This window comes from Haplochromis burtoni, unplaced genomic scaffold (assembly GCF_018398535.1).
Source record: "Haplochromis burtoni strain Fernald_Lab_line unplaced genomic scaffold, NCSU_Asbu1 Contig_233, whole genome shotgun sequence".
Classification (NCBI taxonomy): Eukaryota; Metazoa; Chordata; class Actinopteri; order Cichliformes; family Cichlidae; genus Haplochromis; species Haplochromis burtoni.
The window spans coordinates 521106-532225 of NW_024582594.1; the positions used below are offsets into that span (position 1 = coordinate 521106).

The 11120-nt window shown below is 39.7% G+C and overlaps 1 protein-coding gene across 7 annotated transcripts in view; it reads right to left on the reverse strand.

Moving 5' to 3' along the window:
• ctnnd1 (catenin (cadherin-associated protein), delta 1) overlaps positions 1 to 7880 on the reverse strand; it is a 31754-nt gene extending 23874 nt beyond the window's left edge. For 3 of the 7 annotated variants that reach the window (XM_005944502.3, XM_005944503.3, XM_005944500.3), the window contains exon 1: positions 7781 to 7867. The gene's annotated coding sequence lies outside the window, so the exon portion shown is untranslated. The other 4 variants (XM_005944506.3, XM_005944501.2, XM_005944504.2 and 1 more) reach the window with 3 other exon arrangements.
• Positions 7881 to 11120: the final 3240 nt, after the last annotated feature.

Sequence of the window (11120 nt, forward strand, 5' to 3'; positions counted from 1 at the left end):
TCATAACAAACAATTTAAAATAGCAACCCTCAAAGGGCATGTATACTCTAAAAGGTTATTAAAAAGCTGAAACTGTAAGCCCAAGTGTAACACACCCGCCTCTCCACTCACTTGTAACTAAAATAAAGCATCATCTTTGCTAAAATATGTCTCATTTAAAGTGCGAGTCGTAAAAAAGAAAGAAAGAGAGAGATGACATGACAATATATTGAGACATGAAAAACACTTTTTACAACAGTAAGTGTGATTTTAAAATCATCTAATTTTTTCCACATTCATTGCATCTGCCCTCATTACATGTGCATTTACAGTGGAAAGGCATAAAAACCCTCACTCCGAAGTAACCACTCCAATGCAGGTATTTGCTACTCTTACCAAAGACATCCTGAAGGAAGTCCTAAAGGGATGCTTCCCATACACAAATTACCTAATAAAAAACTGCCTTTAGTTCTTGCTCGAGTCTCTAGCTCAGTTTAAGATGTTTTCTTCTTTAGTGCTATTGATTCACTATCCTGCTTCATTAAAAAAAGAAAAAAAAAAGTTCCAATGTTAAAGTCTATTTCTGCCACAATCTGATTAATAGTCACACTATAAGAATCTCAGAGAAACATAAGCTTGAATGGCTTTCAGACTTTAAATGTAAATAATTTTTTTAACTAGAACTTCCTGCTGTGCTTTTAACTTTGCAACCATGGTGGGTTTACCAGTTACTTGAATATAAATAATATTGTCTGACAAAGTACAGATGAAACCTGCAACATGCTCATACAATTCAAAATAACCAACAGATTTATATAAAACTTTTACTTATGTAAGCAATAAATCCTGAGCAACAGAGAAAAGTGCTAGCAAAGAAAAAAGCTGTAGCTGCAAAGGAAAGTAAGTACAAAACTTGTTGGGGGGGTTTTAAACATAAACTTGGACTTTACGAAGGAAATGCATCATGAAAAACCACAGATGACCTAAGCCTAAATTACAGAGGCAAGATAAAAAGGAAAGGTCCTTCTAGCCCAAATTAGGACAATGACAAAGTCCTTTTTCTGAGACGCTGACCCTCAGCAGGGACACTGGTGAGGAAGGAATGAGGAATTTAGGAGATGATTGCTTCAGCAGTGTCTGTCTAATAACGAGATGACAGGAGTGTGGCTCTTCTCCAAACCAGAGCAAAAACTGTTTTGTACCTCAAAGTTCACTGAGTCATGTAGATCAAATCTGCTCTCCATCCAAATATACAAGACGCTTGGAGCAAACAAAGACTCCAGTCAAAAGCCCGAGCGCACACTTACACCAGCACAAGTGTGTGTTCACATCTGTGCGAGGGCGAGTGTGTGAGTGTATGTGGGTCAGAGACTAAATAAAGGTGGCAAGTGAGTCCGGCTGACACCGCTTTTATCCTTGAATACTCAAACAGATACGCAGCTGCTTTAGGCAAATTTAATGCTGTTTAATTTTGTTCCCTGGAAAAGTAAATAGACACATTTCTGAACAAACGCATATGAGCCGCACAAAAAAAACACATGCACACACACACGTCCTGCCATTGTCATACATTCCACAGTAAGATTCAGCGTGTCATATCCTGTCTCAGCTGTTGGAAGCTGTCCTAAAAAGGGAGCCCTTCATTCTTTCTTTTGTGCGCTCTCATCTGTCTTCGACAACAATGTTTTCCCCCCCAGACAAACATTTAAATCTTGGAAACGGAGCATAGGCACTGTTTTTTTTCTACAACCCAATCAGGGCGTCCAGGGCTCACAAACTAACAGATGTTTTAGTGTCAGAGTTTCTGCCAGAGGTACCTGATACATTTACCTGGTACATTAGTTTACTTCAGAGTTTTTTATCCCAACTGTTCAATGTTCCTCAAAATAAATTTAGATGTTTAAACCTTAGAAATACAAAGGAAATCAAGTCGACTTGTTTGAAAGTAAGAGAACAGTCAACACTAAGCGACATTAAACATCTGCCATACATGCATTGTGCATATAGTCAGGACCTATTCCAAACGTTCTGATTAACATACTTTAACCTGTGCGTAAGACTGTAAACTAATGTGATATTGTGTGTGCAGTGTGTGACACACTAGCTAGCACCAGAACCCTTCCTTGCAGGTTAACATAACGTGCATCAACGATGCTCCAGTCGAGTTGTTTTCTTCTCAGTCTACTCTGATTCAGCCTAAATACAAGTGTCCATTTTCTAAATTTCTAGAAACCCACAACCAAGCTTCTGTCCTCAGTTCTACTTTCCACCTTGCTTCTTTACAACTTTGTATCACAGAGAGACAGGTGTGCAACGTCTTAGAACTTTGTACATTGATAAAATAAGCAAATAATTAATTTAACAAACTGGTATTTCTAGTGCTAACCAAGCAGCAACATTCAACAACTAATGGTAACAGGAGACTAGGCGAGCCAACGGGCATGGAAAATATTGATGGTAATGTTGTATGGTCTCGAGGGTAACAACATCCTTGTCAGAAAGCCATTTCTGTTTCTCTAAGCCTCAACAGTTTTAGTGTAGGGATCTTTTTGCACCACTCCGCTGAACTTTATAGATGAGCTGTGGTTCACCTCATACATCAGCTTTTAGAATCTGAATTTGCCTCATATATTGCCTCTAGGGAAAAGTAAGATATGAGGCAAATTCAGATATGAATCTGAATTTGCCTCATATCTTACTTTTCCCTAGAGGCAATAATAACAAGAGCTGTGTTAGCCCTGTGACAGCCTGGCAACCTGGTCAGGGTGTGTCCTGCTGTTCACCCTATGACAGCAGCAATAGGCTCCAGCACTCCTGAACCAGGAAAGTGAAAGAAAATGGATAAATGAATGGATGGTTAAAGGCCTCATCATGTGATCATAATTTGATCTGAACCATAACGAACGGAAAGTTGCTCCTCGGTGGGACTGTAAAATGGTACAACACACCACTGTGGTTGCTACATCCTCCTTCCTGATGTTTATTTTCAGGGAGCAGTCTGTCATGTCTTACAGACACAAAAAGGCGTCATATTATATATTATTACTATGTACTTGCCTAAACTCTGACAATTATCTGAACCCGGCATTACAGAAAATGGAAATCAACTAACATCACAAAAACCAGATAACGCCATGGTTTAGGATGTTCTTTGAGGCTTTGTCAAAAACATCTACACTTTTTGTTAGCACTGATGAAGATTGAGCTTCAGTGTAATGGACTTTCAGATGCACACGGCCTCTACAGCCATGAGAGCCACACCACTAACATTCTTGTGGCAGGAAGTAGTTCCTTCTTAAAGTTTAATGGCTTTTGCCACTTAAAGTCTGGCCATTATGCTTTTGTAATCTACTGTAAGGCCATTAGCAGCAACGCTAAATTGTATCTGCTAATGGGATAGACTTGGAATTACACTGCTAAACCACTTACTACTCAGCCAGAGCTACCACACAACACTCACACACGCGCACACACAGTTTGTGTCCACTACTCACTGCAAACTTGCTAACAGTTTGTTAGTCTGGAGAATTGCCTTATTATCATATGCTATCACGGCTATTTGAGGGAGTTAGTCACTGGTGGTTGTGGCAGGCTGAAATACACCCTGTCCCTGTCTATGCGCGCACACACAGCTGAGGTGAAGCTTTGGTAAAATGCTGTTGTGGCTTGGCCAAATGCTCTGCTGACTCAGCCTCATTTGAATGGTCACTCAGAGATTTGGCCCGTGTGTGTTAGTTTAGTTTTTCCTTTTTTTGTGTAGCCTTGGCTCACATCCAACTACTACCACCTTTCCCATCAAAGTAAAACCATGTACCACCCCCTCTCCACACACACACACACACACGCGTATACACAGCCCACCATGTGGTGTACAGCGTGGGCACGCTGTGGAGAGCACACATTCACACACACCCACACACACTTTGCAGGGACCACCACAAGGCCAGCTGCCCAATCTGCACAATACCAGTGTACTATTCTTGGTGAGAAGGAAACGTGCAGCCCCATTTGAGCGGAGGGCCATTTAACTGCAGCTCGAGTCTAAAAATGAGCAAATAAGTTCAAATATGTGGACGTGAAGCTGGAGCTAGGACTACAGATATGATACCACCAGTTCTTGGGAGTTATTGGCCTTGCCCCAAAAGAAAAAAACAAAAACTCAGTACTGAATTTTTTGGCAGGTGGGGTTTCATTTAATCACGCATAAAATAATATTTTGTTTACCAAATGGCTAAAAATGACAGGAAAAAGCACAGACGTCTGTTAAATCGGGTAACAGACTCTTTGTGTTAACTACATGCAGACCAACTGCGGTTGCATGTGTAGCTGCCCTTCAAAGACTCATTTTGAACCAGGAAAAACCCTGATACTGATAGGATGCCATTAGTCACTGTAATACATTTTTGTTGTACTGCTTAGTCTCAAAAGCAGCATTACTTTAATAACTACATATCACTTACCTCTACTTATAATATAAGGTGGTATCAACAAATACGATATTTATTTTTGTCATATTTGTTATTTATTAAGTCAAAGTCAAGAAAATTTCTAACAATTCCAAGAACACACTTTGAGTCCAACACATTAACTTTATATCATATAAAACAGATGGAGGAGTGACCTCTACCTGCTTGGTTTAATACAAAGCCAGTAGAGGTCAGTTAATTAATTAGTAATTAACTGAACAACAACATACTCTACAACTAGTGCAGCCTGCATGCTAATTCCAGAAAAGACAAGAAACCCGTGGAAAAAAATACTTTAAACTTCTTTTAGCTCTAGTTTATGTCACAGAACAGAATCATTTCCATCTGCGTTAGCTCGTCTTTCCATCTCACCAAAGCTGACTAAACCTTCCTGAAATTAATAAATAGAGCTGGTAACTAGAAAAGAAACCAAATCAATAAATCAAAAGGCCACTCTCTGAACAAACTGAGGCTGCTCGATTATGGCAAAAGTCCTAAGTACAGCAATTTTCATTGATACTGGCATTTAACACAATTACTCAGAGACCTTAGAGTGATTTATTAAACTTAAAAAAGAACGCACTTTCCTTTTTAATTAAGTGACTATCCCTGAACTTTAATTAGAACTGGAATGAAAAAAACGACATAAATAAATAACTGAACTGAAATAAACCTGCCTCAGAGGAGTGGCAAAAGTACAGAAGAGAGAGATGTGCTGAAGGGCAAAACAGAACTTCTTTTGTCTTGTTTAATTAATCCGTGGAATCCAAAATGGGATGGAAATTAAATTCAATAACAAACATTTATAAATTAAATTAGATTTTATCGTGAGTCAACTAAATGTCATCAACTCATATTCTGCTGTGTGCTCTGTGATAGTGCTAGATTTAATTAAGCCTCTGGATGCTCCGACATATCGAGCTTTTTGAATGCAGAAAAGACATTTGCCCATCTCAAGTGGCCGATATTTATCTGTTGTGTCGCATTACTTCACATTGGCTAAAGGTTCAAATGTTAACAATTGAGAATTTTTGTTTCTCTCACAAAAACAGGGGTGGGAAAGATTACAAAGATACAAAACTGTCAGCCAAATGCTGTTAAAGAGTTGTACCGTTAGGACCACAATTTTCCAATCAGTGCATCCCTGAACCTACCTGTAAAGGTTGCTCAAGATTCACCCTCATAATTTTAGCTTTAATCAATATCACTACCAGAAAACACAGAAATCATGCATGCAGCAAAACATTCCCTCTTAACTGCTTCACTAAAAAATGGTCACACAAACTAAAATCCAATATTCAGCCATTGGTAAAGATTTGCCACAAGTGAACCGCAAACAAGCGCGCAATCACTTCTAAATTGCTGTCATGAGGTTCATAAACGTGCAAACCAAACTCAACCTTTCCAAGAAAATAACCACCAGCACAGAGGGAGGGTGCTGTACGGCTGTTTTGCTTCACAGCTTCATACCCTGTACACTCTGATTTAACCCATTATCACACATCTCCCATGCACGCCCAGCTGAAGTTTAAATAAAAACAGACTGCAGGTGTGACTGCTGGAAATAGACTGAGGAAGAGAGACATGTGGGGAGACATGGAGGAGGAGCAAATATAAGAAAACCCCAGCTTGTGTGTGTGTGTCAGTCAAAGGGACACACCCATGGTATTTCTCTGAAAGCCCGTCATTACAGAGACTCACAAATGATAGCCCTGGCTAAAACAACTGGCTGAGCAGCAAGACTTCAGCCTCCACAGACAACATGGTTAGGAGCAAGAGAAGTGCCCAACTTCAGATTTTACTTTTTTCCTGTCCCTCATTTCTAAATCTTTCGGAGAAGGCAAATCACAGCAAACAACTTGTTCAAACTTGTCCACAATCTCCTCCATCTCTGCCCCAACAAACTCAAACAGATATGCCCGCAGGGTATGAACAGGAATATGTCAGGCATGTCCAATCAGCTGACTGTATCAAACTAAATCAACAATCCAGTTACTTTAGATCAACTCTGAAAACACTAACTTATGCTGGTCTGTGTGATATTAATGTTTTTCTTAACATCACAACGAAGCCACATGAAGCAAACTGAAAGCTCAAAGCTCACTCTAAACAGGGACACACACACCTGCTCCCTCTGGCAATTTACTGTTTTACCTCTGTAAATAAGTTGTAAAACAGTAAATTGAGAAGACGTCTATGTTGTAAGCGTCTGCACAAGGGGCAGAATAACTAAGGAACCAGCACACCTTCCCGCCTGCCTTTCCAGCCAGCCACCTTACCACACCCCGTCCAGACCTACACAACAGGTTCTTGCTTTTGTCCTTGGCTGCCGTTGATCCGCCACCACAACAACCAGCACCACAAATCCCGTCTCTCTCCTCCTCTACCTGGCAAACCACATCAAAAGACAGCTGCAGAAACAATAAACAGTGACTAAAATGAACGAAATTAAAAGCACAAGCACACACCGTAGGCGCTGGAACACCTGGAAGCGCCAAGAGTCCACCGAGAATGGGCGTTTCAGGTGTAACATAATAGGAAATTGATAAGCCGAGATTGGACTTTGACTCCACTAAAAGCTACGATGCGGTCAGCCAGGTGCCTGGCCACTTCCTTGTTCTCTCTCACCTGCCCTGGATAGCCCCCTAGTTAGCTCGGGGGAAAACGGCAATACGAAGCTGTTCATTAAAACCTCGCCGTTTTCGTAAACAGAAGATTCGACGTGTAATGTAATAGCACTGCACACCTTCCAGCTCACCAAAACCACAAACCATTCAAACCACAAAGTCCCGTGTTTACGGAGTGCATAGTACCTTTATACCCTTGCCTCTCCAGTTCAAACCTTCATGTTATGAGTTTTCTTAAACTTTCCCCGAGCCTCACTCTACAAGAGTTATTCATCAAGCCAGTGCTAACGTAATTAGCTTCTACTGCGCCTCACTAGCCTGCTAGCGCGGTGTCTACAACAATCAAGTTCACTGAGAAAAACAAAATCTGCCTTCGACAAATCCTAAACACTTGCATCGAGCAAAAGGTAAAACAAAATAAAATAAAATAAACACCATAAGGCAAACCATTACCGATCCTGGAGACTGTTAGGTTTGTTTTGCAAAGTCCATAAGTATTTGAGATGGGAGATTCAGGCCTAGCCTAGCTTAGCTCAGCCTCTGCCGCTGTCGCCGCTGCTGCGCTGACACGATCCAAATATCAGAAAGAGTTGGGATGAAACAACAAAAAACACCTCTACGTTATCGAAGGTACGCCCTAAAAGAGAGCACACGAACTGAGCGCCGCGGAGCGAGAGCACTCAACATGAAAAAGGGGAAAACACCCACCTATACAGTCTCCTGTCTGCCTGGCTTTGGCTTGTTGTTCACTTGTCTCAGCTCTTCCTCCTCTGCTGGGGGGGAGAGGTGGGGGCGAGCTCCCGAGAAAAAGAGAGCAGCATCGAGGAGAACAGACAACAGCAGGATAGCTTCATGTAATAGACACAAAAAAACGGTGTAGTAATATTTGTTGACAGTATGTCTGACTCCAAATCAATACTAATGATTTATTTTATTCATGTAATAATATAAAAAAGCTTCTGTTTGTCTCCATTTAATTTGCTCGCTTCCATTATAAAGGAACAAAAAAAATGAATTTCCATGGGAACTCGCTCCAGCAGGTGAACTTTCAATCAATCTGTCAACTTTCAATCAGTGGAAAATTTTGGAGGATAAAATATCGTAGAATTTTATCCTGCAGGTGACATTTTTGGAGATCTCCTGTTGCCCTCATGTGGTCATAATGTTATAGTGCTGAACTTTATTTACTCTTAGGTCCCTAAATATTTGGAAGATTTTTGTAATTTTTCCCCTTTAATTACATTTCCCTTATACTTGAAGGGGTTTAACAAAACGATTGCGTTAACTTCTTAGGAATTAGCGATTTTTTTACGCATTCACAAGATTTTCAGAAACCTTCACCTCCAGCCTTGAAGTTTCCACTTTTACGAGACTTTTATGAAATACTTATGGTGTTAATTTGGAAATCCTAGATCAGATCTTTCTTGAGTTGTTGTGCTCACAAAATATTCAGAAAGCTTTACCTCTGAACTTGACAGATTCAACCTCATCTGAGATTCTTAGTTGACGCACCTCTGGTATCAGCGTAAAACTCTACATTGTCTTGTTGTGTTTACAAAGCTGGGTGACCACGGTACCCATCTGGCTGGCAGGGTGATGGCAGTATCCCATCAACTTTTCAGGCCTGAAAAAAACAAAATAAACCTTTAGGAAAGTTAAAGCTGCTACATCATCATACTCATCCTACTTTGCAAGAAAACAGTGCCTGTAAAGTGATGGGGGGAAAGGATGTAGGTATTTTAAATTCACTAAATTTATTTATTTATTTCTAAGTTATGTTTGCATTTGACCTCATTACATAAGTATTTGTGGGTCTTTCTGGTTCAGAGCACCACAGGGGACCCACAGTGCAAAACACATGCCGGCAATCAAGCTTCTTCTTTTTTTTTTTTAAAGTGAGCCAATTTATTTACAGCGTTTAAGATTTTAGTCAAATGATAGATATTAGTTCATAATGAAAACATGTGCAGTCATACATTTCTGCAACACCACAAATCATTTTCAGCTTGTTTTTTTCCTTCTCTCAGATCTGTAATGTACAATATTGAAATGTCCTTCTAAATGCAACAATTAATGCAACAAAAGATCAAATCTGTCTTAATGTTTGAATCTTACAGTATGTAATACTGATTTTGATAAATATTAAGCATAAATGGCAAACATTCAAAAATGTCCAGAGTTAGTGACAGTATGTAAATTCGATCCGCTGATTATTCGGGATCTAATGGTAAATGATATTCTGTGATCTTCTGCCCACACAGGTCAGCTGTAAGACCGTTTTCAGATTTACGAAGTGGAATAGTTTAATACTTTTTGTTTAATACTTGTGTTTTTTCCTTTGCAGCATCCCAGCATCCCTTTATCAGTACTGAAAATATAGTGAAACAGTGAAACTGGCCATATGGAACAATGGTTATAGGTTTTCCAGTTTTTTGAGCGAATGAAGACCTCCCTACAGGGGCATTCACACTACACTACCGTAACTAAATAACTGAAAAGTTCCTGATTTTTCACTATTGATTATAGAAATTTGTTTATTTGTTTTTTATATATTGTCTACAAAAAAGGACTTTTTCTGTGAGTTCAGTTTTATAATTACAGGACAGTCTATTGAATATTTACTGAATATTTACTGTAATTTTACACATTTATTTCTTACAGTTTAAGCCCAAACAGTCATGGTGACAAATTTCTTATTCTGTAGAAAGTCTGACTTACTGCTCTTCTGTTACTTATATTTAGATATCTCAGGAATTAAATGCGTAGTTAAGAAAGCAGAGTTGCGCTGGTCCGGCCCACTCAGGATCAAAGTGGGCTCCATGAGTCCCATGATATAAAATGAGTTTGACTTTCTTGTTCTACAGGGTTCGGTGTACCTTTGTGTCAGATATCATGTCGGAATTTAAATTTAATCTGCAATCACACAACCTGTCATGCACAATAAAAAAAAAACCTGGGCAAAAACAGGAATACAGGAGTAAAAGTTAGACTGAGTTGTTTGCAAGCAGAGCAGTGAAAACAGTCATTTCCAGACTGGGCTTCACTGCTTGGCTAAAGCAGGGGGACAGGCAAGCATCTGTCTTTTCAGACTCTCTAGCTCTGTCTTGACATTTCTCCTCAACGCAGAAAGCATCTAAACAGAGGAAACAAAGGTAAGTTTAGCACAAACAAGTTTATCAGCTTGGGTAGCACAAGTAGTGCAACAATCTGGCATGACCTCTGGCAAAGCGCTAGCCTTAAGTAGCCCAGCTGTAATAAGCAGTTTGTAGGAAAAATATAATTGAACACTGCAGGAATATTATGAAGCAACGTCCTCTTTGACGTCTTTCACCTAAAAGACGCTTCAAAAGAAAAACAGCCACAGAAAACATTACTGGACACAGAGTTTATTGTCCAGGGTCAAATTCAAGCACTTTTATGCACTCAATGTCCATTTTCAAGCTTTTCCAGTACATTACAAAAAAAATAAAAAGAAAAGAAAAATGCATATTTCACTTTAGATCACCTCAGTAAGACCATGTGCAAATTAAAACAAATCATCTTAGGTTGAATTAAATGTCCCTTTCCCCCCTTTTGTTAAAAACATAGAAAAACGCACCATACAAAATACTGCAACAGGAAAACGTTGCATTATATGCATGTAATCAGTGTATAAACTTAAAACGCAAATGTCACTTAAAAATTAAGATGTGCAAATGTGAACCAATCAACTTTTTACAGGTATTTATATCCTGTTGATCCCCACCCCCCACCAAACAAGAAAGCTGCACCAAACTCCGCAAACTAATACACAGTAAGGCCAAACAGGGTAGGGCCTAGGAGTGTCTTTTAGTTCCTCGGGTTTGTCAGATAGCCGTTTCTCCAAAGCCTCCATCCTTTTTCCTTTTCTTTTGCAGTTCTTCTCAAAACACTGTCTGCACCTCCGGTGAGACCAACCCCACCTCCACATGATGATCTTGAATACTTTTATTAAAGGGTCACCTTACTGCTGACTGTCTGCACTGAAGCATAAACAGCAAGCCTCATCCCAACTAAAAACAGTGGGCTT